The sequence below is a fragment of the Hevea brasiliensis genome, chromosome 5 (genome assembly GCF_030052815.1).
Source record: "Hevea brasiliensis isolate MT/VB/25A 57/8 chromosome 5, ASM3005281v1, whole genome shotgun sequence".
Lineage (NCBI taxonomy): Eukaryota > Viridiplantae > Streptophyta > Magnoliopsida > Malpighiales > Euphorbiaceae > Hevea > Hevea brasiliensis.
The window spans coordinates 4,597,034-4,623,615 of record NC_079497.1 but is presented as its reverse complement, the minus strand read 5'-3'; the positions used below and the strand labels follow the sequence as shown (position 1 = coordinate 4,623,615).

The following is a 26,582-nucleotide window of genomic DNA, read 5'->3' as shown; positions in this document are numbered from 1 at the left end:
CCACCGGAATGTAGAATTTCCCAACCTTGATAGGCACATTTTCAAGAATGCCTTCCGGATATTTAATTGAACGGTCAGCCAATGAAAGATACATGTTAGCGGGCTTTAACTCTACCATATTCAACTTCTCATATATTGAAAGTGGCATTAGGCTGACACTAGCTCCAAGGTCACATAAGGCATTTGCCACACAATTATCACCAATATGACAAGGAATGGAAAACACACCCGGATCTTTGAGTTTGGGAGGTAAGTTCTTATGAATTATAGCACTGCATTGCTCTCCCAAGTTGATGGTATCATAATCTTCTAGCCTTCTCTTGTTGGAAAGAATCTCCTTCAAAAATTTGGCATAACTTGGCATTTGGGATAGTGCCTCAGTGAATGGCACATTGATATATAACTTCTTTAGCACTTCAAGGAATTTGCCAAATTGTTTATCTAGCTTATGCTTGATGAATCTTTGAGGGTAGGGAAGGGTGGGCTTGTAAGGTTCAGGTGGGATGTATGGTTTCTCTCCCTCATCTTGCTCACTTTTGCTTTCTTCTTCTTTTTCATTTTTCTTGCTCTCAACTGTATTTTCTTCTTTTGTGCTCTCTTTTTCTTCACTCTTGTTTTCACTCTCTTGACCAATTTTCTTACCACTTCTCAAGGTCACAACCTTACATTGTTCATGAGGGTTTTGTGGTTGGCTAGGTAATTTCCCATAGGATTTGCCTCCCGATGAGCTTGCTTGTTGCGCCAATTGAGTCTCCAACATGCGGTTGTGGACTTGTAATTGATCCATGGTTTGTCTCATGTGTTGCATTTCTTCCTCCAATTTGCTATTCATCTTGCTTTGTTCAGCAAAAAATTTCTCCATCATGCTTTCCAAGGTTTGCTTCGGTTCATGAGGTGGAAGGGATTGTTGTGCTCTTGCTTGATATCCAGATTGTGGCTGCCTTGGGGGCTAAAATTGAGGCTAAAACTGAGGCTGAAATTGAGGCCTATTCTGCTGCATATACTGCTGGTTATGAGCATAGTTTGAGCTTTGACCTTGTTGAGCAAAAGTTGCTTGTGGTCTCCATGTTGAGTTGTTCACATTAGAGTAAGCATTTCCCATAGGTTTTTGTTGATAACCTCCTACATAAGTAGCTTGTTCTTGCAAATAATCATCACCATAAGAAGAGTAATCAACTCCACAACTTTGAGTTCCATCTGTGTAGGCAACTTGTTGCATAGTTGTAGGAGTTGAGGTAGTTGCTTTTGTGCAAAAATCACTAAGAAGCTGAGTCAACTGATCAAATCTTGCATTCATATAGTTAACTGAGTCAAGTTCATAAATCCCAGCCTTCTTTGGCTCAAGTGCTCTAGGATTTCCCCATAAATGAGTATTATGAGCAATTTTCTCTAATAAATCATAGCATTCTTCACTTGTCATTCTCATGAAATCTCCTCCTGCTTGTGAATCAATTGTGTTTCTTATGGCTGGAGTAACTCTGGTGTAGAAATTCTGAACAATCATCCATTTGGGTATTTCATGATGAGGACATTGCCTTTCAAGCTCCTTAAATCTCATCCAAGATTCATACAAAGTTTCATCATCCCTTGGCTTAAAAGCTACCATCAAATTCCTCAAATGAGTGGTCTTCCCAGGTGGGAAAAATTGAGATAGAAAAGCTTGAGATAGCTGCTCCCAAGTAGCTATAGTAGCTTGTGGAAGTGAGTCATACCACTCCAATGCTGAATCCCGAAGAGAGAATGGAAATAAGGTGAGCCGAATAACTTCATCTGAAACTCCAGGTTGCCTTTGTGTACCACATATCATCAAAAATTTTTTCAAATGAGAATGAGGATTTTCAAGTGGACTACCTCCAAATTGTGAATTCTGAACCATTTGAATGAGACCAGTCTTTAACTCAAATTGATTAGCTCCAATGATAGGTCTGTTATCTCTCACATCTGCACATCTAGGAAAAGCATAATCCAACATGGATCTTCTTTGAGGATCATTTTGATTAACAACTTCATTTTGCCTATTTTGCTCATTTCCTCCATTGTTTCCACCAATAGCTCTATTTTGATTCTCCATATTTTCAATTGTCTCCTCTTGCTCAAATCTTTGTTATTCTTCTTTTTCTGCTTCCTTTCTTCTCTTGTATTCCTTTTTGTTGGCGCGGCAGAATTTTTCAATTTCAGGATTGAACAACAATTCAGTATCACTTGTGCTTTTCGATCGTCTCATAAACAAGAAAAGTACCTGAAAAACACAAGGAGTAGTAGTGAAAATAAAAGAAAATAAAAATTCTAATTAGCTTAAAACAATTAAAATCCAACTTAAAAACAAACAATTCCCCGGCAACAGCGCCAAAAACTTGATGTTGTGTATTGTAATCCGCAAGTGCACGGGCCACAGTAGTATAGTTTAAAAAAAAAATGATATCGATCCCACAGGGAATTGTGTAATGCCCTCACCATAGGTAGTCCGTACAATTTACTGTTCCGATGACTCATATCTGTTCGGACAGTCAAAATGTCTGGAACTACACTTAAATTATAGTAAAGAGGCATAAATTAATGAAATAAATAAAAAAAAATATAGGAAAAATTTTGAGAAAAATAAATTAAAGTTTAGAGAATTTATAAATTGGTATAAAATAATAAAAATAACCCGATGAGTACCATGAAAGGCATTTTGGTCATTTTACCCCTAGAGGTGAATTTTGACTTAAATGTCAAATTAAAATTTGGAAATAGAATAATTAACATAAATTAATTTTATGAATTTGAATTTGGAAAATGGAAAGGGCAAGAAAAGAAAAGGAAAGAAAAGAAAAGAAAGGAAAATAAAAAGACTTATGGCATTTAAAGAAAAGAAAAAATAAGCTTATGAAAATTTAAAACAAAATTAAGTACAATAAAAATATAAATATATAAAGCACAAGAGACAAAACCCACCAACTTTTCTCTCCATCTTCTTCCCCACTCTCCCTTTCTCTTACCGTCCACCCTGGTGCTCCCTCTCCACCATTTTTGTCAAGCTTTCAAGCTTGATTTTCCAAACTTCCACACACCAAAACTCATAGCTCCATTTACAAAAAATACTCCCTACACCCTAAGGAAGCTTTAGATACCCATTTGAAGAAGAGAAATTGAAGTTTGGCAAGACACCCAAAAAGGTTAGTGCACTAATCCCTCTTCTTCTCTTTATTAAACATGAAAAGCATGTTTAGCTAAGCATAAATACCATTAAAACAAAAAAAATCTAGAGGAAAGAACCCTTGAATTTTTGGCAGCCATGGAACTTGAAATTTATTGCTTTTAAGTGATGAAAAATGGTTCTATGAGAATGTGTAATTAGTTGAAATGTTTGGGTGTTTGATTGTGTAGTGTTTGTGTAAATTTGAAACTTTGAAAACTAGGGTTTGTGTAAATGTTGAGGACTTTGTGTAAGATGTTGAAATTGATCTATTGGGATGAGATTGTTGCTTATAGAAGTGTATTGCATGCAAATTGAAGTAAGGAAGTTGGAGGAGATTGAGTTTTGGAAGTGTCAATTTTCTGCAGGTTGTGTTTGTTGAGGGCAGTGTACATTCTAGGCCATAAATAAAATTGTGTGACCCCAATTGGTATGAGGCCAATTGGAGGTGAAACTAGACCCAAAATAGCCCATTTTCCATGAAGAAACCATGCCCCAATTCTGTCCAAAACTTGACCTAAATACTGCCCAAATTCGGATTTCCCTGCAACCCAACCCAGAAAATGACCAAATGAACAGTACGTGTTCATTTGGTCATAACTCTCTCTATACTGGTCCAAAAATCCTAAAATTTTAACCATGGAAAGTTTAGACATAGGGATACACTTTTCATGAAGACCACTTAACCCAGTTTTGCCTTTAACCAAATCAAATTGTTAGCACAAGTTGGGTCACTGAAACAGCCAACCGAGAAAATGACCAAATGAACAGTACGTATTCATTTGGTCATAACTCTCTCTATACTGGTCCAAAAATCCTAAAATTTTAACCATGAAAATTTTAGACATAGGGCTACACTTTTCATGAAGACCACTTAACCCAGTTTTGCCTTTAACTAAATCAAATTGTTAGCACAAGTTGGGTCACTGAAACTGCCAACCCAGAAAATGACCAAATGAACAGTACGTGTTCATTTGGTCATAACTCTCTCTATACTGGTCCAAAAATCCTAAAATTTTAACCATGGAAAGTTTAGACATAGGGCTACACTTTGCATGGAGACCACTTAACCCAGTTTTGCCTTTAACCAAATCAAATTGTTAGCACAAGTTGGGTCACTGAAACTGCCAACCCAGAAAATGACCAAATGAACAGTACGTGTTCATTTGGTCATAACTCTCTCTATACTGGTCCAAAAATCCTAAAATTTTAACCATGGAAAGTTTAGACATAGGGATACACTTTTCATGAAGACCACTTAACCCAGTTTTGCCTTTAACCAAATCAAATTGTTAGCACAAGTTGGGTCACTGAAACTGCCAACCCAGAAAATGACCAAATGAACAGTACGTGTTCATTTGGTCATAACTCTCTCTATACTGGTCCAAATGACCTAAAATTTTAACCATGGAAAGTTTAGACATAGGGCTACACTTTTCGTGAAGACCACTTAACCCAGTTTTGCCTTTAACCAATTCAAATTGTTAGCACAAGTTGGGTCACTGAAACTGCCAACCCAGAAAATGTCCCAAAATACTATTCCTTTGGTATTTTGACCATAACTTGAGTTCTATAACCCCAAATTCAGTGATTCAAAAACTGAAATTCAAGTTTAAACATAGAGGAGTAATTGTTATGAAGGAAGTGTGACTAAATAGACATCCTAACCTAGTCAAATTCCTAGATAAATAGAACACATCAACATGAACCTAAAGAAAGGTTCATGGGAAAAATGCTATCTATGAAAATTAAAATCCTCATAAGGATAATTAAATATTAAAAATGATATGAATATGTAAATTGGGACTAATTTCCTATTAATATGAAATTAATAGTACTAATGAACAGTACTAGAAAATAGTAACAGTGAATAGTGCTAAATTAATAAAAAATGTTTAATTGCCCATAGTATACCTAGACTTATTTATTTAGTTGGATAAATTGGTATACCAATTAGGGACTACAGATAGCGATCGCCTACCGAGAAAATCATGAACTGACAATATATGTCCGGTATGATTGTTCTACAGGCTATATGCCTACTTTATTTCTGGCTTTACAAGCTGACAATGAGCCTCGTGCGATACCGCCTCGTGCTGATGACGATATCTTGGATAGACATATGGTGTCTAACCAAGATACACCCGTACATCCAGCTTTTATAATTTGTTATAGGTTTTCTTGGGCACAAAAAAAATAAATAATTAAGACTTAAAATACAATAAGTAATCATAAAAGATCCCAATAATGTTAATTATTTTCAAAGAGCAATAAAAATGTAAAATACCCAGAAATTATGAGTTGCATATATTATTTCAAATTATTAAATTATTGTTATTATAAATTATGAACCACTAAGCGTTATTCTTAGCGCGTTGGTTTTCCATCGCGTGAGGTCTTGGAGATCAACTGGCAGCGCGGCACGATGAGTACAACCGTGAGCCTTGATCAGATCTGCCATTGTCCAGAGTCACCTCACCGGTTTGTTGTATTTTGGTAGGGCCCATGTATAGACTAGTATTTTGGTTCATTATGTTTAGTCATGATGTAATTACTAGTTTATGATGTATTTCATTTTGGACTTGTAATTAAACTTTGAGATTGAAATGAAAACTTGTAATTTATTATCTATGAATTTCTATATGAATGCAATAGATAATACTTCATTTTGAGATCTCATAAATAATTGTAAATGATATGATACAGGAGAATATGATATGGAAATGTGTAAAATGAATATGAACATGTTAACAGGTGATTAGTGGAATCCGCCAGATGCTAATAAATAAGGGAGGCTCTGTCCGGGTCTCCACAGAAATAAGATATAAAAAAAAAAAAAAAAATTTCTACACAAAGAATACATGTTTTAAATGACATAAAAAGTTTACAATATATATGATAAAACAAGATAGGGTGCTCCGGCACCGAATGTGGTACTTCTTGCTCGGCTATACTGTAGACGGGTAAGGGGTGTCACATTTAGTGGTATCAGAGCCTGGTTTAGGCGGTCCTAGACCTAGATAGATAGAAAGAAATAGTTGCATCACTTGCATGGGCCTTTAAATAGAGTCGAGGTGACACTAATGCAGATCTGTTCTTTGTCTGTTTTATAGGATCGATGGCATCTGATCCTTCAGAGCACGGACCTCCGAGACCGATAGAGGAGGAAGTAGAGAGTCACGCACCTGCTCCTAGTCGGGGGAGAAGTGGTAGTAGAGCAGAGTCATCTCGAGGTACTGTGAGTAGGGCACAGCAGGCCTTCTATGAACAGATGACACAGCTGTTCCGTCAGTTCGCCGGAGCCATTCCACAGCCACAGCCACAGCCACAGCCACCTCCACCTCCACAGCCACAGCCACAGCCACCTCCGCCTCCACAGCCACAGCCACAGCCACCACCACCACCACCACCACCTGTACAGCCACCTCCACCCTCACAGCCGCAACCTATACACAGATCTCCACTAGAGAGACTGCGAAAGTATGGGGCAGTTGACTTCAGAGGTAAGAGGGATGATGATCCAGCTGCAGCAGAGTATTGGCTGGAGAGGACAGAGAGGGTATTGCAGCAGTTGCATTGCACCCTAGAGCAGCAGTTGGAGTGTACTCTATCACTGCTACAGGAGGATGCATATAGATGGTGGGTGACAGTATCTAGAGTAGTACAGCTGCAGATCACACAGGAGTTCTTTACGGCTGAATTCGAAAGAAATACATCGATCATGTGTACTTGGAGGCCGAAGAAGAGAATTCCACCGAGGCAGAGGCAGCGGTGATCTCGAATATGAGCGTAGAATTCGTGAGACTTAGCGAATATGCATTGGAGTTGATGCCAACAGAGGTTCATAACTGCAGAAGATTTGAGGATGGACTGAATGACAACATCAGGTTGATAGTGACATCTCACCACTTCACAGATTTCTCTCTGTTGATAGCATCGACCCTTGATGTGGAAAGTCGAAATGAAGAGCGATCCAGAAAGGATAGGCAACGCAAGAGGGTTACCTGCAGTCGGTCAGGTTCAGCGGACACGGGTAGTAAGAGACCCAAGGTGTCTCGAGTCGGACTCAAGGTCGGGGCAAGAAAGCAGAAGTCTCGGTTTGCTCAAGGAGAGGAGGAGGACAATGCGGTGCATCGGTGGGTAGTTCACAGTGCGATTACAGGATCGGCCCACCACTGCTTGTGTACATTGTGGTAGACCCCACGGAGGAGAGTGCAGATTGTTGTGGTGGATGTTTGAGATGTGGGTCTACGGATCACTTCTGAAGGATTGTCCACAGAGGAACACTAGTGCTCCCCCGCTCCACCTCGGATGGAGAGGTGCGCCCACGAGAGGGTAGGAGACTGCGAGGCTGTCTGGTGGCACATCACACGAGGCTTACTGCAGAGAGGCAGTCGAGGCGGGAGATTAGGGTAGCACCTCGTGCTTATGCCATGAGCTCGAGATGAGCGAGCGGTGATGTCATTAGAGGTACATTTTCTTTTTATGACTGCTAGTATGTACATTGATTGATCGGGTTCCACACATTCATATGTGTGCATCACACCACCAATTGATAGAGGGTACAAGTAGAGGAGCTAGAGGAGGACATACAAGTCACAAACCCTTTAGGCCATAGTGTCATGGTGAAAAAGGTCTACAAGGGTTGTCCTCTGAAAACACAAGGGTATGAGTTTTTAGCTGACTTGATTGAGCTACCATTCCATGAGTTCGATGTGATACTAGGTATGGACTGGTTATCACATCATCAGGAGATGGTAGATTGTCGGCTAAAGAGGATGTCACTCTGAGATAGATGGGGATGTGATTACGGTTGTGGGTGAAGGCAGGTTGTCTTTCCACCATCATATCAGCCACAACAACGGAAGATTGATAAGAAAGTGTGAGGCTTTCTTAGCACATGTGGTTGATACCGGGAAGACTAGCCCAAGCATGCGGGAGATCCCCATCAGTATGTGATTTTCCGGATGTGTTTAGGAAGAGTTGCCGGTTGCCACCCAATAGAGAAGTGGAGTTGCTATAGAGGTTATGCAGTCTTGCACCAATGTCCATTGCTCCATATAGGATGGCACCTCTTGGTGAGAGAGTTGAAAGTTCGATTCTGGAGCTACTAGACAAAGGCTTCATACGCCCTAGTGTGTCACCACAGGAGCACCGGTGCTATTTGTGAAGAAGAAGGGCGGTACCCTTGGCTATGTATAGACTATCGGCAGCTGAATAAGGTGACTGTGAAAAATAAATATCCTTTACCTCAGGTAGATGACCCATTTGATCAGTTGAGGGGAGCTGAAGTATTCTCCAAGATAGATCTCAGATCAGGCTATCACCAGTTGAGAGTGAAGGAGACAGATGTTCCTAAGACTGCTTTCAGGACCAGGTATGGACACTATAAGTTTTTAGTGATGCCATTTGGGCAAACGAATGCACCAGTAGCTTTTATAGACCTAATGAACCGCATCTTTCATCCCTACTTGGATCGGTTTGTTGTGGTCTTTATAGATGATATCTTGGTGTATTCTAAGAATCGGGAAGAACATGATGAACACCTGAGAGTAGTGCTACAGACACTGCGGGAAAAGCAGTTGTATGCCAAGTTATCCAAGTGTGACTTCTGGTTGGATGAGATATCCTTTCTTGGACACATTGTGTCGTGAGATGGAATCGGGTAGATCCAAGGAAGATTGAAGCAATAGTTGAATGGAAGCCTCCCAAAAATGTAAGTCGAAGCTTTTTGGGGTTAGTGGATACTCTGAGAGATTTGTGAAGGATTTTCCCTTATAGCATTGCATGACTAAGTTCTTGCATAAGAATGCAAAGTTTGACTGGAATGAAAAATGTCAAACCAGTTTTGAGAAGCTAAAGGCTATGCTTCTGAAGCTCCAGTGTTGACACACGGCCAGTCGAGAAAGACTATGTGATCTATAGTGATGCCTCTCACAATGGGCTTGGGTGTGTTCTAATGCGGGAAGGAAAGTAGTTGCCTATGCTTCTAGGCACTAAGGCCACATGAAAAGAACTACCCAGCTCATGATCTAGAATTGGCGGCAATAATATTTGCATTGAAGATATGGAGGCATTACCTATATGGTGAGAAGTGTTACATCTACACTGATCACAAGAGTCTAAAGTACTTGCCAACTCAGAAGGAACTCAATGCAAGCAGAGGAGATGGATTGAATTCCTTAAAGACTATATTGTGTGATCGACTACCATCACAGGAAAGCAAATATAGTGGTGACGCCCTAAGCAGGAAGTCCATGATGGCTTTGAGAGCATTGAATGCTCGACTATCTTTAGCACAGGATGGGGTACTTTTGGCTGAGTTGTGTGTAAAGCCAAGTTTGTTCTGACAAATACAAGAGGCCTGATTAAGGGATGAAAAGTTGCTAAGCTGTTATGGGCGAGAACTCAAGAGGAAGGAGGCGATTATGAGTTGAAAGGAGATGGGTGCTGTCTATAAAGCGGAATATGTGAACCAAGAGATGAGGAACTGAAGAAGAATATCTTAAAAGAGGCGCACAGTAGCTTCCATGCTATGCACCAAGGAAGTACCAAGATGTACTAAGACCTGAAAACACATTATTGGCGGCCTGAAATGAAGAAAGAGATTGGTGATTTTGTGACTAAATGTTTGACATGCCCAGCGAGTTAAGGTGAGCATCGAGTTCCATCGGGGTTGTTGCAACCTATATCCATACCGAATGGAAATGGGACCGCATTACCATGGATTTTGTGATTGGGCTACCATTGACACAGAGGAAGCATGATACTATATGGGTGATTGTGGATAGATTGACCAAGTCAGCTCATTTCCTACCAGTTAGAACCAGCTACTCATTAGAGAGATTTGCAGAAATTTACATAGATGAGATAGTCCGGCTACATGGAGTGCCAACATCGATCATATCGGCGAGACCCGAGATTTACTTGAGGTTTTGGAAGAGGCTACAGGAGTCTTTAGGCACTCGACTACACTTGATGCGACTTTTCATCCACGCAGACGGATGGGCGATCGAGCGGGTGATTCGTAACCCTTAGAACCTAGTAAATTATTATAAATGTTAAAAGACTACTAAAAATGACATGAATCACATAATAGGTATTGGAGGATATGTTGAGAAAAGCATCATTGATTTTGAAGGAAGTTGGGAGAAGTATCTTCCTTTGGTAGAGTTTGCTTACAACAACGACTACCAAGCCAAGATAAAAATGGCTCCATATGAGCGTTGTATGGGAGGAGATGTAGAACTCCCTTATCTTTGGACAGAAATGGGTGAGGAGAAAATAGTGGGCCCAGTTTAGTGAGGCAGAGACAGAGGAAAAAGTGAAACTCATCGAGAGACAATTTGAAGGTCGCCTTGGGAGCATGAAGTCATATGTCGACCTGAGGAGAAAGGATATAGAGTATGAGGTTGGCGAGAAGGTGTTTCTAAAGGTATCACCTTGGAAAAAAGTGCTAAGATTTGGTAAAAAGGGTAAGTTGAGCCCTAGGTTTATTGGTCCATACGATGTCATTGAGCGTGTGGGTCCAGTAGCCTACAGGCTAGCTTTACCACCTGAGCTGGACAAGATCCACAGTGTATTCCATGTGTCGATGCTCAGGAGATACAGATCAGATCCTTCACATGTCATTTCAGCAGAGGAGATAATTGTGCAACCTGATTTGACATATGAAGAAGAACCAGTTAGAATCTTGGCACGGGAAGTGAAAGAACTAAGAAATAAGAGGATCCCACTAGTGAAAGTCTTGTGGAGACACCACAACACGGAAAAAGCGACATGGGAGAGCGAGGAGACGATGAGGCAGCAGTTCCCTCAGCTCTTCACATTAGGTAAATTTCGAGGACGAAATTTCTATTAGAGGGGAAGAATTGTAATGCCCTCACCATAGGTAGTCCGTACAATTTACTGTTCCGACGACTCATATCTGTTCGGACAGTCAAAATGTCTGGAACAACACTTAAATTATAGTAAAGAGGCATAAATTAATGAAATAAATAAAAAAAAATATAGGAAAAATTTTGAGAAAAATAAATTAAAGTTTAGAGAATTTATAAATTGGTATAAAATAATAAAAATAACCCGATGAGTACCATGAAAGGCATTTTGGTCATTTTACCCCTAGAGGTGAATTTTGACTTAAATGTCAAATTAAAATTTGGAAATAGAATAATTAACATAAATTAATTTTATGAATTTGAATTTGGAAAATGGAAAGGGCAAGAAAAGAAAAGGAAAGAAAAGAAAAGAAAGGAAAATAAAAAGACTTATGGCATTTAAAGAAAAGAAAAAATAAGCTTATGAAAATTTAAAACAAAATTAAGTACAATAAAAATATAAATATATAAAGCACAAGAGACAAAACCCACCTACTTTTCTCTCCATCTTCTTCCCCACTCTCCCTCTCTCTTGCCGTCCACCCTTGTGCTCCCTCTCCACCATTTTTGTCATGCTTTCAAGCTTGATTTTCCAAGCTTCCACACACCAAAACTTATAGCTCCCTTTACAAAAAATACTCCCTATACCCTAAGGAAGCTTTAGATACCCATTTGAAGAAGAGAAATTGAAGTTTGGCAAGACACCCAAAAAGGTTAGTGCACTAATCCCTTTTCTTCTCTTTATTAAACATGAAAAGCATGTTTAGCTAAGCATAAATACCATTAAAACAAGAAGAAAATCTAGAGGAAAGAACCCTTGAATTTTTGGCAGCCATGGAACTTGAAATTTATTGCTTTTAAGTGATGAAAAATGGTTCTATGAGAATGTGTAATTAGTTGAAATGTTTGGGTGTTTGATTGTGTAGTGTTTGTGTAAATTTGAAACTTTGAAAACTAGGGTTTGTGTAAATGTTGAGGACTTTGTGTAAGATGTTGAAATTGATCTATTGGGATGAGATTGTTGCTTATAGAAGTGTATTGCATGCAAATTGAAGTAAGGAAGTTGGAGGAGATTGAGTTTTGGAAGTGTCAATTTTCTGCAGGTTGTGTTTGTTGAGGGCAGTGTACATTCTAGGCCATAAATAAAATTGTGTGACCCCAATTGGTATGAGGCCAATTGGAGGTGAAACTAGACCCAAAATAGCCCATTTTCCATGAAGAAACCATGCCCCAATTCTGTCCAAAACTTGACCTAAATACTGCCCAAATTCGGATTTCCCTGCAACCCAACCCAGAAAATGACCAAATGAACAGTACGTGTTCATTTGGTCATACCTCTCTCTATACTGGTACAAAAATCCTAAAATTTTAACCATGGAAAGTTTAGACATAGGGCTACACTTTTCATGAAGACCACTTAACCCAGTTTTGCCTTTAACCAAATCAAATTATTAGCACAAGTTGGGTCACTGAAACAGCCAACCCAGAAAATGACCAAATGAACAGTACGTGTTCATTTGGTCATAACTCTCTCTATACTGGTCCAAAAATCCTAAACTTTTAACCATGGAAATTTTAGACATAGGGCTACACTTTTCATGAAGACCACTTAACCCAGTTTTGCCTTTAACCAAATCAAATTGTTAGCACAAGTTGGGTCACTGAAACTGCTAACTCAGAAAATGACCAAATGAACAGTACGTGTTCATTTGGTCATAACTCTCTCTATACTGGTCCAAAAATCCTAAAATTTTAACCATGGAAATTTTAGACATAGGGCTACACTTTTCATGAAGACCACTTAACCCAGTTTTGCCTTTAACCAAATCAAATTGTTAGCACAAGTTGGGTCACTGAAACTGCCAACCCAGAAAATGACCAAATGAACAGTACGTGTTCATTTGGTCATAACTCTCTCTATACTGGTCCAAATGACCTAAAATTTTAACCATGGAAAGTTTAGACATAGGGCTACACTTTTCGTGAAGACCACTTAACCCAGTTTTGCCTTTAACCAATTCAAATTGTTAGCACAAGTTGGGTCACTGAAACTGCCAACCCAGAAAATGTCCCAAAATACTATTCCTTTGGTATTTTGACCATAACTTGAGTTCTATAACCCCAAATTCAGTGATTCAAAAACTGAAATTCAAGTTTAAACATAGAGGAGTAATTGTTATGAAGGAAGTGTGACTAAATAGACATCCTAACCTAGTCAAATTCCTAGATAAATAGAACACATCAACATGAACCTAAAGAAAGGTTCATGGGAAAAATGCTATCTATGAAAATTAAAATCCTCATAAGGATAATTAAATATTAAAAATGATATGAATATGTAAATTGGGACTAATTTCCTATTAATATGAAATTAATAGTACTAATGAACAGTACTAGAAAATAGTAACAGTGAATAGTGCTAAATTAATTAAAAATGTTTAATTGCCCATAGTATACCTAGACTTATTTATTTAGTTGGATAAATTGGTATACCAATTAGGGACTACAGATAGCAGTACTGCCTACCGAGAAAATCATGAACTGACAATATATGTCTGGTATGATTGTTCTACAGGCTATATGCCTACTTTATTTCTGGCTTTACAAGCGGCATCGACAATGGCCTCGTGCGACGGTAACCTCGTGCACAGACGATATCTTTGGATAGACATATGGCTGTCTAACCAGTATACACCCGTACATCCAGCTTTTATAATTTGTTATAGGTTTTCTTGGGCACTGAAAAAAAAAATAAATAAATAATTAAGACTTAAAATACAATAAGTAATCATAAAAGATCCCAATAATGTTAATTATTTCCAAAGAGCAATAAAAATGTAAAATACCCAGAAATTATGAGTTGCATATATTATTTCAAATTATTAAATTATTGTTATTATAAATTATGCACCACTAAGCGTTATGCTTAGCGCGTTGGTTTTCCATCGCGTAGGTACTGGAGATCACCAAGTGATGACACAGCAGTGAGCTTTGATCAGATCTGCCATTGTCCAGAGTCACCTCACCGGTCTGTTGTATTTTGGTAGGGCCCATGTATAGACTAGTATTTTGGTTCATTATGTTTAGTCATGATGTAATTACTAGTTTATGATGTATTTCATTTTGGACTTGTAATTAAACTTTGAGATTGAAATGAAAACTTGTAATTTATTATCTATGAATTTCTATATGAATGCAATAGATAATACTTCATTTTGAGATCTCATAAATAATTGTAAATGATATGATACATGAGAATATGATATGGAAATGTGTAAAATGAATATGAACATGTTAACAGGTGATTAGTGGAATCCGCCAGATGCTAATAAATAAGGGAGGCTCTGTCCGGGTCTCCACAGAAATAAGATATAAAAAAAAAAAAAAAAAATTCTACACAAAGAATACATGTTTTAAATGACATAAAAAGTTTACAATATATATGATAAAACAAGATAGGGTGCTCCGGCACCGAATGTGGTACTTCTTGCTCGGCTATACTGTAGACGGGTAAGGGGTGCACAAATTGTGCTTAAATTGGAAATAAAAGTATAAGCTAATTAGAATGACAAAATTTAAAGATGTTAAAAATGAAATTTGAAATTAAATTTTGTATTTGAAGAATTTAAGCTAAATCAAACAATTAACTAAATTAATTAAACTAGATTACCAAGATTTAAATTGAAATTTCTATTTATGAAATTGGGAGGAATTAAATCTAAATTCAATAAAAATTAAAGTGATTCTAGAGAATGGATTTTCAATATTGTTTGTATGTGGTTTATCCCTAATTTAGCCAAACACATGAGAATTGCAATTTTGAGGGAAATCAATTCTTAAATTTTTGAAACCTTTTTCAAGCATCTCAAAGTTGGTTTTCATTAAATCAAACCCTGTTTTCACGGTATTTCAAACCTAACAAAAACCCAATTAATGTTCTAATTGATTTTGGAAAGTCCCCTTAATCCTCTTAGCTTATCTCTAATACCAAGAAAATAAAGTTTATTGCAAGATTATCTATCCCTAATATTCACTTTTCAGTCCATCTATTAAGGATTAAAGCTTAACTTAATGAGGGCCCATTCATCAAGCAAGGCAACAAGCTCACAAGCAATAAATCAAAATGTAACAACCTCATTTAAATGGCTAAATCAGTTCAAAACCACAATACAAAACAATATTTACAAACCCATCTCTAGAATCTCAAATAACTACTCACAAATCATAGTTTCTAAACAAACCCAAATGTATAAGTGAAGAAATAATGGAAATGTAAGCTAAGGAGTAGAAAAACCCAGAAAAATGCAGATGAAGCTGCTGCAGAAAAGTGCAGAACGAGCTCCTGCTGCTGCTGAAAAAATGAATCCCGTGCTCCCTCCTTCTCTCTTTCTTTTCTTGCCAAAAATTGCCTCCTTCCTCTTTGTGGAAAGAAAATGATAAAGGAGGCTTTATATAGGTTAGGGATCTGCCCTAGAATGGGTAAAAAGGGGGAAGGTTCCAGAGAAAGTGAGGTAAAAAGTCAGAGTAACGCAAATGCCACGTCAGCCATTTCCAGTAAAAACGACATAAGCTAGATCGGTTGTGTCGTGGGTTGTGTTGCGGGTTGTGTAGCTCTCGACCTGAATATCTAACGATCGACACAACCTGCGACATAAGCTAGTTCGGTTGTGCTACAGGTTGTGCAACAATCTGCCTGAATATATGACGATTCGACACAACTTGCGACATGAGCTAAATCGGTTGTGCTGCAGGTTGTGTCGCTCTCGGCCATTTTTTTACTCAACTTCAAAAATTTTTACAATTCAACTCTAATCTCCTCCAAATGGCTACTCTGATCAAAATACATCAAATTTCTCCAAATTTAACCTACAAAACAAATAAATTCCAGAAATTAAACTAAGAAGTGTGAAAATTGTAAAGTTGACTAAATATGTGCTAATATCTATAGTAATAGCTATGAACAAGGGTAAATTATGTGCAAAAATTACACCTAAATGATGATATTAAATGCATGCATCAGAATTTCTTCACAAGAGATTATTCGGTGCATCTAGTGTACATGCATTCTTTCTCTAAATATATAGATTCCACTTCTCTAAAATAAAAATAAAAAAATTAATTTTTTTTGTCTCCAAAGGAGTACTATCTTTTAGTACTCTAGGTGTATATAATAATTCTTGCTTCCTTTACACCTTGATTCCCTTTCTTTTTTATCTTTTTTTCTCTTCCTCTGGTAGCACCCACTAGCGCCTACCACTCTAAAAACTAACCCCCTTTCCTTTGGGAAGCTGATGATGGTAGAGAAATGCTCAAACGGCATAAGCAATGACACAAAGGACATTTTTCCTTCTCAGTGATGTGCAATGGACAGGATCTTCAGGTAGCTATATCGGTTGTTTTTGGCGATCAGCATAGGTGATATATGCACCAATTAACTCCCCTCAACCCTAACTTCTTCTCCAATCAACGGTACTTAATTTGGTGGAGTTTTCCAACAATAAGAAGAGAGGATAAAGAATTAGAGTAGCTATTATAATTTAATTAGTTTCATAATTAAAGCACATTTGTAATTTTTTTTTTATTAGTTAATTAGATATTATTTTAATTCAGTAGTCTAAATAACAATATAATCACATAGGCTTTTGGTACTTAATATCTAATCTTTGTTGGATCGATAATTCTCTTATCAATGTATTATTTAAGACGACACCATGCACTTGTGGATTCGGTCTATTATAGTTATAACACCCTTATCCACACTGAAAGTCATTCTTCCCTTGCTTTACAGGACCATGGAGTCTAGCCAGTCGGAGCATCTAAAACCATTAAACTGATACTCAACATCCATCTTATATCACCTGCAAAACTGGTGAGTTGGGAGGGGTGAGCTTCTAGGGAAAGACTTAGTGAGTTAGCATTTACAATACACATCATGCAATAGAAAGAACTAGGGAATAAGAAGCCAAACGAATAAGTTTGATAATAAAATTTTTGGAACAAGTTGAATAAAATAGATAATAAATTTCAACATTATGTTATGCAAGTTCTAAGATCTCCATATTAATCTCAAAATAAATTCTTCCTAGTCTCCAATCATTCCTCACATATGTAAAAATATCGATAATTTGGCTCTTGACATCCAAGGATATGCTAAGGTATCAAAATAGATATCAAAATCATATCCATACTGTGTTAATCTCGCAGTGGTGGCTCCACCTCTTTATGGATAGCCCTTTCCTAGTGCAATAATTAAACTAAAGACATCTCTCTAGCAAGAGAAAATATGCTAAATATAATTCAGTATCTCATAATGATACTAAGGCATATCATAGTTGTTAAAACTATAAACCATTAAACTCATAACCTCAATAACATAATTATGCTAAATAAAAATGCATTGCTAACCAAAGTAGCTAAATAATCAATCAATCATCATGCTAATCTACAATCTCATAATATTTCTTATAATTCTAAAATATTAAATCATATTTGCTAAATTTTGCTACTATCGCTCCATAATGTACTACTAATCTCATTACCACCTCCATTCTCATAATCTCTTAACTCTCTTTCTAGACTTGCTAATATGTATGAAATAAGATTTGAATAATAATGAAGAATTATATAATAGAGTCGAATTGAATCAAAATAAGAAATCAATTTATGAGAATATAGTAAATGATATCAGAAGCAAATAACAACTTTTGAAGGAACAAGAATCAATCAAGAAGCAAATTCATGTTATATATTGTAAAATACCACTCACCTGTATTGCAAGATACCAACTCACATATGTCACTTTTTCATCCATATAAATCATAATCCTAAAGCTCCTCCTAAACCATAACAATTTAACAATCAAAATCAACTATAAGCTTCACTTTCCATATTAAATACCTAATGAAAATTCGATAGCATTTCCTCTTAAAATTAAACTAAACTCCATGTCACAAACTCAAATCCACAATTCAAAAATTATATCAACACATCCATATTCCAAAGTCATATCTCCATATCAATATTTTTCCCAACACTTCCTACTCAAATCTCAATAAAAAATGTTCTATAATGTATCCATAACACCAAAAATCCATCTAAACATATATAATTCTTTCTCAAAAATATTCCACAATCACATAAAAATTCAACAACTTCATATTCTATCTCAAAATAGTTTTAGTTCCATCAAAATCACTTATTCAATTTAACCCAACCATTAATACCTAATCTAGTAGCTTGTACATTCAAATTTATATATAATGATCCATTAGGTAGATAAATCCCAAATTTAAACCATATATTCAAGACATCTATATACAACATTAGTAAAAATTTTATCATCAAATTAGCTCTACATCATGAGATATCAACATATTCATCCAACCCTTCAAAATCTAAAATTTTCAGAAATCATTCTTAATCAGACAACTCATACAAAATAATTTATATCTCATAAACCACATATCTAAAATTCAAAAAATTTTAACACAACAAGCTCAACATCCTAAAGATCATCTGTACTAAATTTCATAATTTTCTAAGAATTTTAACTATTTATTTTCCACAAATTTCAGTGGCCAAAATTCAGAATTCCAATTGCAGATAGCCTGTGTTCAACAATTTATTTCTCTAAATCCAACTGTTGAAAAATTACCAAATTTTAACCATAACTTCTACACATATAGAGCTTAAACATATCCAAAAATAAATGGTAAAAGTTAAATGAAACTTACCTAAACGGAAGATAAAGCTACTGCCCCTGCTCAACTCCTGTTTTTGCTACTATTCACCTTCTTTCTCCCTTTTCTCTTTTTAATTTTTGGTATCTTAGACCAAAATCCTTCTTTTCTCCTTGTTGGTGTTCTTTCTTTCTAGAGAACCTCAAAAAAAATCCAGCACCATCTCCCTCTTCCCTTCTCTTCTTCTCCTTCTTCCTTTCTTTATTTCTTTTCCTTTCTTCCCCCTTTTTTCTTCCTCTTTCCCGATTCTTCTTCTTTATCCTTTTTTTTTTTTTTTGTTTCCCACTGGAGAGTTGTGCCAGCTGTTCCCTTTTAAAACAAATTTCATTTTAGTCCTTCAACTTTTCAAAAATCCTATTTTCACCCCAAAACTTCTAAAACTTTTTTTCAAGTCCAAGTTCAAATTAAATTTTTCTCCCCAAAGCTTTATAAATTATATTACCATTCAAATAATAACCATATTTAATATTTCTTCAAAAATTAGGGTGTTACAATTCTCTCCTGCTAAAAATGAATTTCGTCCTCAAAATTTCACAGCTTAAGGAGCTAGAAATTCCAATCCAAAACCACCATACTTTTGCTGAAATTAAACTCTTTTTCTCCATATGATCAAAGTAACTATCATACACCCATCACTTCAGAACTCAGTAAAACAAGACAAAACCTAATGCTCTGATTACTAGAGTCCACTTCAGAACCTATGCTCCCATTTCAGTTCTAGATACTTCTTTTATAATATCTCTCTTTGTATTATTATATTGTGCATAGTTAGTCCTTAAACCCATAATCAAATATTTATTCTTGATCTTAGTAGAGCTAGCTACAAATTATCTTATAAACTTAACTATTTATACCTAATAGAATTGTGTTCTGCATAACCTTTATAAATTTAAAACACACCTACCTTAATCTTCAAATAATTAACCACTGATTTATCTAAAACTCTTAAACTGTAGTCTACTTGATGCTATGAAAACAACTAACTAATTATTATTCCTTTATAACATCTATTACTATTTCACCATAAGTATAAGACATTTATAGCATGCTATTTCTATAATCTTATGCTCTTCACTTTATACAACTACGACAATTGAGTCATTCCGATAACTGATTGTACATCATTGTCATCAAACATCAAAATTCATTATTCAAGTCAACATTTGCTATACAAAGCTATACAATAGTCCCATAATCCCCAAAGGATGCAAATTCCTCTTTAATATAGATACCGTTATCTCCATAATACTTGTCAAACTATGATTGATACCCCATTTGAAAATTCTATCCATTTCATTATTTCTCACTCTAAAATTTATTACTGATTAAGACTCCAAATTAATTTCCAAGGCATTGATCCCATTACACTCAGATATGTATCCTGCTAGATCTGCTGGCATCTCAATTGTATATAATAAACTTTGACAGCCTGAGAGCAATGCTGACATCTTGGGCTCTATAATGACACTGTTGAAGGCCCAAAAGCAATAAAAATACTAGTCATACATAATGGGCAAAGCGGTCCCCAAAGGGCAAATAAGCTGGCATCCACCTAGAAGAGCAAATGCTGACTCCATGAAACTAACTATCCAGTGATGTTGATGCTGATGTTGATGCTAATGCAGAGACAAATGCAAATGCTGCTGGCATCACTCTAGGGAAGCAATTAAAAATAAACTGGTCATACGCATGTGCAGAGCTAACTCCAAAGGGAGAACCACTTGATATATGCCCCAAAGGCTATGTGTATATCAAGCGCTGTCCCAAAGATAGTATAATGCTAAAATATAAACCCCATCATCAAAGGGCGATCTAACAAGTACATATAATAATGTAACAAGGCTCTTAATTCACCTTAATCATTCATAATCCTCATTAGAACCAACAATTCTTTCTCATCATGTAAGCATAGGACTCCCAATAAAATTCAATGATCACACATTATAACCTCTTCTTATTGCTAACACTCTTATATTCACATATCATATTTGATACCTTCAGAAGACTCGTAGTTCTCTTATAGCACTCCATCAAGATATATGTTCTATAATATAATATTTAAATAAAAATTTCTAGTTACTGATATATCTCATGCTTCTTAATATTTTGAATTTACTAGCATCAACAACCACCATAATTGTCATTTACAATCATAATAACAACATAGTCACGTTGAGCCAATTCCTTCAATAAAATCATTGCCATCAAGTATATCATGATCACATAACTTATATAACTATAATCTTAAAAATATATCATCACCAGACTAATTTAATTTTTCCAACTCGTATTTACTTTCTAGTTCACTCTATCACATATTCACATTTTTACTGTCCATATTATACTTGCCAAGTTTCCACTTTCAAATTTTCTTTCCTTATAATATCCTTCACAAATATATTTTAAAGTCTAATCCTCTCAACTAGGATTCCAAACTCATTCCTTAATTAAAAACAATTTCATAACTAACACACTTCTAATTCAATATAGAGCTTCTAGCTCATAATATCACCTTACTAGACAAAATTCTAACTCTTTAACTATTATCAAAAATTAAAATCTCAATGCTCTATTCATCAACAAGTTCAAAACTGATCTTTTACTTATATCCATATTAACCTAAACATTTTAGCACTTGCCACTCTAAAAACTAATCCCTTTTCCTTTGGGAAGCAATTGATGGTAGAGAAATGCTCAAACAGCATAAGCAATGACACAAAGGACATTTTTCCTTCTCAGTGATGTGTGATAGACAGGATCTTCAGGTAGCTATATCAGTTGTTTCCGGCGATCAGCACAGGTGAAGTATGCACCAATTAACTCCCCTCAACCTAGCTTCTTTCCAATCGACGGTGCTTAATTTGGTGGAGTTTTCCAACAATAAGAAGAGAGGATAAAGAATTAGAGTAGCTATTATAATTTAATTAGTTTCATAATTAGAGCACATTTGTAATTTATTTTGTTTTTTTTTTTATTAGTTAATTAGATATTATTTTAATTCAATAGTCTAAATAACAATATAAACATAGGTTTTTGGTACTTAATATCCAATCTTCGTTGGATAGACAATTCTCTTATCAATGTATTATTTGAGACAACACCGTGCACTTGTGGACTCAGTCTATTAAAGTCTTCAATATAAAGGCTCAAACAATCCTCCCCTTAAGATAACTTTTAGAATTGAATTAGTCGAATCTATTTTCTCTGCAGTCATATATTTCAAATAGAAAATAAATATTTGCATTATACCTTATTAATTAAGCTAAGTCTCATAAATAATAATCCATATCTTGAAACCAAAAGGTAATTTAGCATACAAATATAGTGATTGACTAATTATATTGATATTCAGGTCTTGAAAAAACATAAAATTTTTATTTGCTATCAATTAATTTTAATCTAAACGTTTTATATTTATACCATTTTTAACAATTATTATTTATATTATCCTTTCGTACTATTCATCACCGGAATTATATTGGATTATTCGAGATATGAAGGTTGGAAAAGAAGGGGGAGAGACGAGGTATTAGAACTCTGAGAAGGAAAAATAGAAAGATTAAAATTAAAATATATTTAATTAATTAATACCATTTTTAACAATTATTATTTATATTATCCTTTAGTACTATTCATTTCCAGAATTATATTGGATTATTTGAGATAAGAAGGTTGGAAAAAAAGGGGGAGAGACGAGGTATTAGAACTCTGAGAAGGAAAAAAAGAAAGATTAAAATTAAAATATATTTAATTAATTAATAATAAAATACTATTTTATTAATTTAAGTCGATTGTTAAAATTTATGCAAATATAAAATTTTAAAAAGTACATAAATAGAATTTGAAAAACTGTTAAAATTAATAATAATATTAGAAAAAAAATGTCTCCCCAATTTAAGTAGAAGCCATTTTAGCTTTGCCACGTTGGAAGCGAGGTCAATGTAGTAATTTTATAACTTTATACATTGAATTCAAGCAAGTAATAGCATGCCCCATTCTCCACAATTTTTTAGCATCTAACTTAAAAGTTATTATAAATTAAGATTTAATTTGTTTTGTAGAAAATAATTTTTATATAAAAAATATTTTTTGTTATTTATTTATAATATCAGACTAATAATTGTATATATCGTGTATATATAAATATTTTCACATTTTAATAAAATTATCAAAGTTTAAAAAATAAAAAATAATTTAGTTTTCTTTATTAAGAAAATATTTTTTTATCAATCTATTCTTTTAAGAAAACGTTAGAAAATATATAAAATATTTTCCGTGAAACAAACGAAACCTAATTTATTAACGCTAGTTCACTGAACAACAATTATAATGAAGAAAGACTTTATCCCACTAAAATATATTTCTCTCACTGTTCACATCGATTATAATTTATTATGAGATAAAACTATACTTGATGAAATAATATATTATTTATAAATTTTATTTTTATGAAACCTGGGAGTATTATCAAATACACCGTTGTAAAAGAAATATGGATATTGAAATTGAAATATTGGTGCATACAAAATGTGCAATGCAGGAAAGGGGTCGGGCTAATTGACAAACTGCGGCCACTATATTTCATATAATCATATATACCGTCTTCAAAAACATATGCATATAAAAATTAATTAAAAGCATCTCCTTATTTAATTAATACTTGCTTGTGGCAATACAGAGAATGTTGAACACCATTATAATTAAATGGTTTTATGGTTGTTTTATGCATGTATGTCTCTCTGATTAATTGCTTTCCCAGGATAACTTCTGAAGATAGTTGACAACACTCTTGTCTAATTGGAAAGCCTTAACTAGAACATCAGGATTAATGGGTGGATTTGACGCAAACAATGCGTTTGCAGTAGTGATAACACCAAGGTTTTGGCTTCTTAGATCTGCAAGGGCAACTGCTAGGAATTTTGAGTCACCAAAATGAGAAATTATTAGCTACAGTGAGGTTTGGGTTCTTGCAGAACTTCCCGTTGACAAACACTGCATAAAAGAAACGTTATGCATATATCAAAACGGGAAATTAAGGATTTCAGAATAATGGCCTTTATATATAGGAAATACTAAAGCAGAAATTATAACTAAAAACAAGGTTATATGTACCAGTGGTTCATGGGCTTACGGAAACTATATGGGATATACGTATAACTTAGACCTTATTCCTAGATAGCTTGGGTTATTCATTTTGAATCATATGGTTTAAGGGCCTAAAACTTATTTGAGTTAATTGGGCTTAAGTTGTTACATATAAATAACCATGTTCGAACAGCCCAAGATAGGCATTCATTGTTTAATTAAAGTTTAATTCGCCCATCCTATTTAATTGAGTTGATTATATCAGCCAAGGCATTATAGAATGAGATAAGCTGATTATATATTTCAGTTACTTGCCCATTACAAACCTATATGTACAGAAGAAATTAACACTATGTCAAGAAGTGGTATTCTGCCTATGTAATTAATCAGAGTTGTTATAAAAATTGGTAGGTGCTGTGTATGAAAATGTGATAAATTTGATGAAAAAAATAGGGAAAAAAAGAAAAAGACTTAAAATGATATGAAAGAAAGTAATTTAAAAAAGATTTTTAATTTTTAAATATTAATATAGAATTTATCTCAAATGAAGTATATATATGTATCTCAAATGAAGTATATATATGTATTAATATAGAATGGGCTGCTTGTTTCTGATTTCCATGTGGCATAATTGTATTCATGCTAGGTCATTACATTATTTATAGCTAGAACCAACATTTAGTAATCTCATGCCTCATAATGTAAAGATTAAGAGATATTAGTTAAATCTTTACGACTTAACAAATAAATATTGACTTAATCTTGGGAAAAAGTCCAAGTTATAAATTAAAATTCGCTTGCTTTTACTTAATCATCAGAACAGGGAACAGGTTATAGTTAAAACTTGGGAAGTTGTTGAAATTAGAAGGATGCACCTAAGCCATCCGATTAAGCCATGCAAGTGCAGAAATTTCTTACATATATATATATATATATATATATATATATATATATATATGTGTGTGTGTGTGTGTGTGTGTGTGTGAAATTAATGAAGCGATCATGAACAATTTACCCTACGCGAAATGTCCTCTTTTTTATTACTAGAATCATCCACAATCCCACTTTTTATTTTTTTAATTATAAGTAAAATTTTTTATTAAAGATATGAAAATTAGGAAAAACTTAACATGATTATTGCCAATTAAACCAAGTTAATAGGCCTCTCTAATATACTCAATTTAAACAAAAGTATTCTAAGTATAAAAAAAAAAAAAAAAAAAAAAATCTAAAGGATACGGTATAAAACTAAGCCAAACAAGATAAACTAAGCTAATTGGTACAAAACTACAAGGCCCACTTGCCCATGAACTCGCAAAACATAACGTGTGTGATAAATATATGTACAGAGAATTCTGTCCCTTTGTATGTAGAGAAAGTCATTCAAATTTATTTATTTTTATTCTATATATATGTATATATAAAACAGACTCCATATCACCAATAAAGTATAATATTTAGTTTGTTCCAGGCATATCATTCACTTAATAAATAATTTAAGTTCTTACTCTCCTAATGTAACGACTCAAGTTAGGAGCCGTTACTGCGCTTAGGATCGTGTCGCTTTAAAGGTCACAAACCCGTAATAAGTCTAAAACCTATAAATGTACCGTTAACACTTGTACTATTATTACTTGAAAGTATAACAAACCATCACACTTTAGTCTCCTCATCCATACACAAACATCTTTAACATAAAAGTAGTTTACAATTTGAACATCAGCATATATAAAACTCTAAAGCATAATGGTCTAACATGTATTGTGACGCCCCTTACTCGTTTACTGTATAGCCGAGCAAGAAGTGCCACATTTGGTGCCGGAGCACCCTATCTTGTTTTATCATATCTATTGTAAACTTTTGATGTCATTTAAAGGTAGTAATCCATGTGTAGAATTTTTTTTTTATATATAACTTATTTCTGTGGAGACCGAGCAGAGCCTCCTTTATTTTATTAACATCTGGCGGGTTCCACTAATCACCTGTTAACATGTTAATATTCATTTCACACATTTCCATATCATATTTTCTTTTATCATTTCATTCATAATTATTTATAAGATCTTAAAAATATTATCTATTGCATTCATATAAAAATTCATAGATAATAAATTACAAGTTTATATTACAATCTCAAAATTTAATTATAAGTCCAAAATGAAATACATCATGACTAGACATAATGAACCAAAATACTAGTCTATACATGGGCCCTACCAAAATACAAAAGACTTGTGAGGTGACTCTAGTCGGTGGCAGATCTAGTCCGAGCTCTGTCAGTGCACTACTAGGATCTAGGATCTCTAGTACCTACGCGATGGAAAACACCAACTCGCTAAGCATAACTCTTAGTGGTGCATAATTTATAATAACAATAATTTAACAATTGAAATAATAATTGCAATTCGTAATTTCTGGGTCTTTTACATTTTTATTACACTTTGGAAACAATTAAAATTATTGGGATCTTTTCTGTTTACTTATTGTATATTCAGTATTAATTAATCATTATCAATGCCCAAGAAACTTATAACAAATTATAAAAGCTGGATGCACAGGTGTAAACTAGTTAGACAGCCATATGTCTATCCAGTATACGTCTGTTAGGCACGAGGCTAGCTGTCGGGCACGAGACCCGCTGTCAGGCTTGTAAAGCCAGAAATAAAGTAGGCACAATAGCCAATAAGTAGGCATATAGCCTGT

At 34.8% G+C, this 26,582-nt stretch overlaps 1 non-coding gene and 1 pseudogene across 1 annotated transcript; one reads left to right on the top strand and one right to left on the bottom strand.

Moving 5' to 3' along the window:
• The first annotated feature begins 1,514 nt into the window (after positions 1-1,514).
• LOC131180457 (small nucleolar RNA R71) lies at positions 1,515-1,621 on the top strand. Its single transcript, XR_009149229.1, has one exon. It is a non-coding gene; the product is annotated as a small nucleolar RNA R71 (small nucleolar RNA).
• A 21,916-nt stretch (positions 1,622-23,537) lies between these two features.
• LOC131180044 (germin-like protein subfamily 1 member 20) overlaps positions 23,538-26,582 on the bottom strand; it is a 45,423-nt pseudogene continuing 42,378 nt past the window's right edge.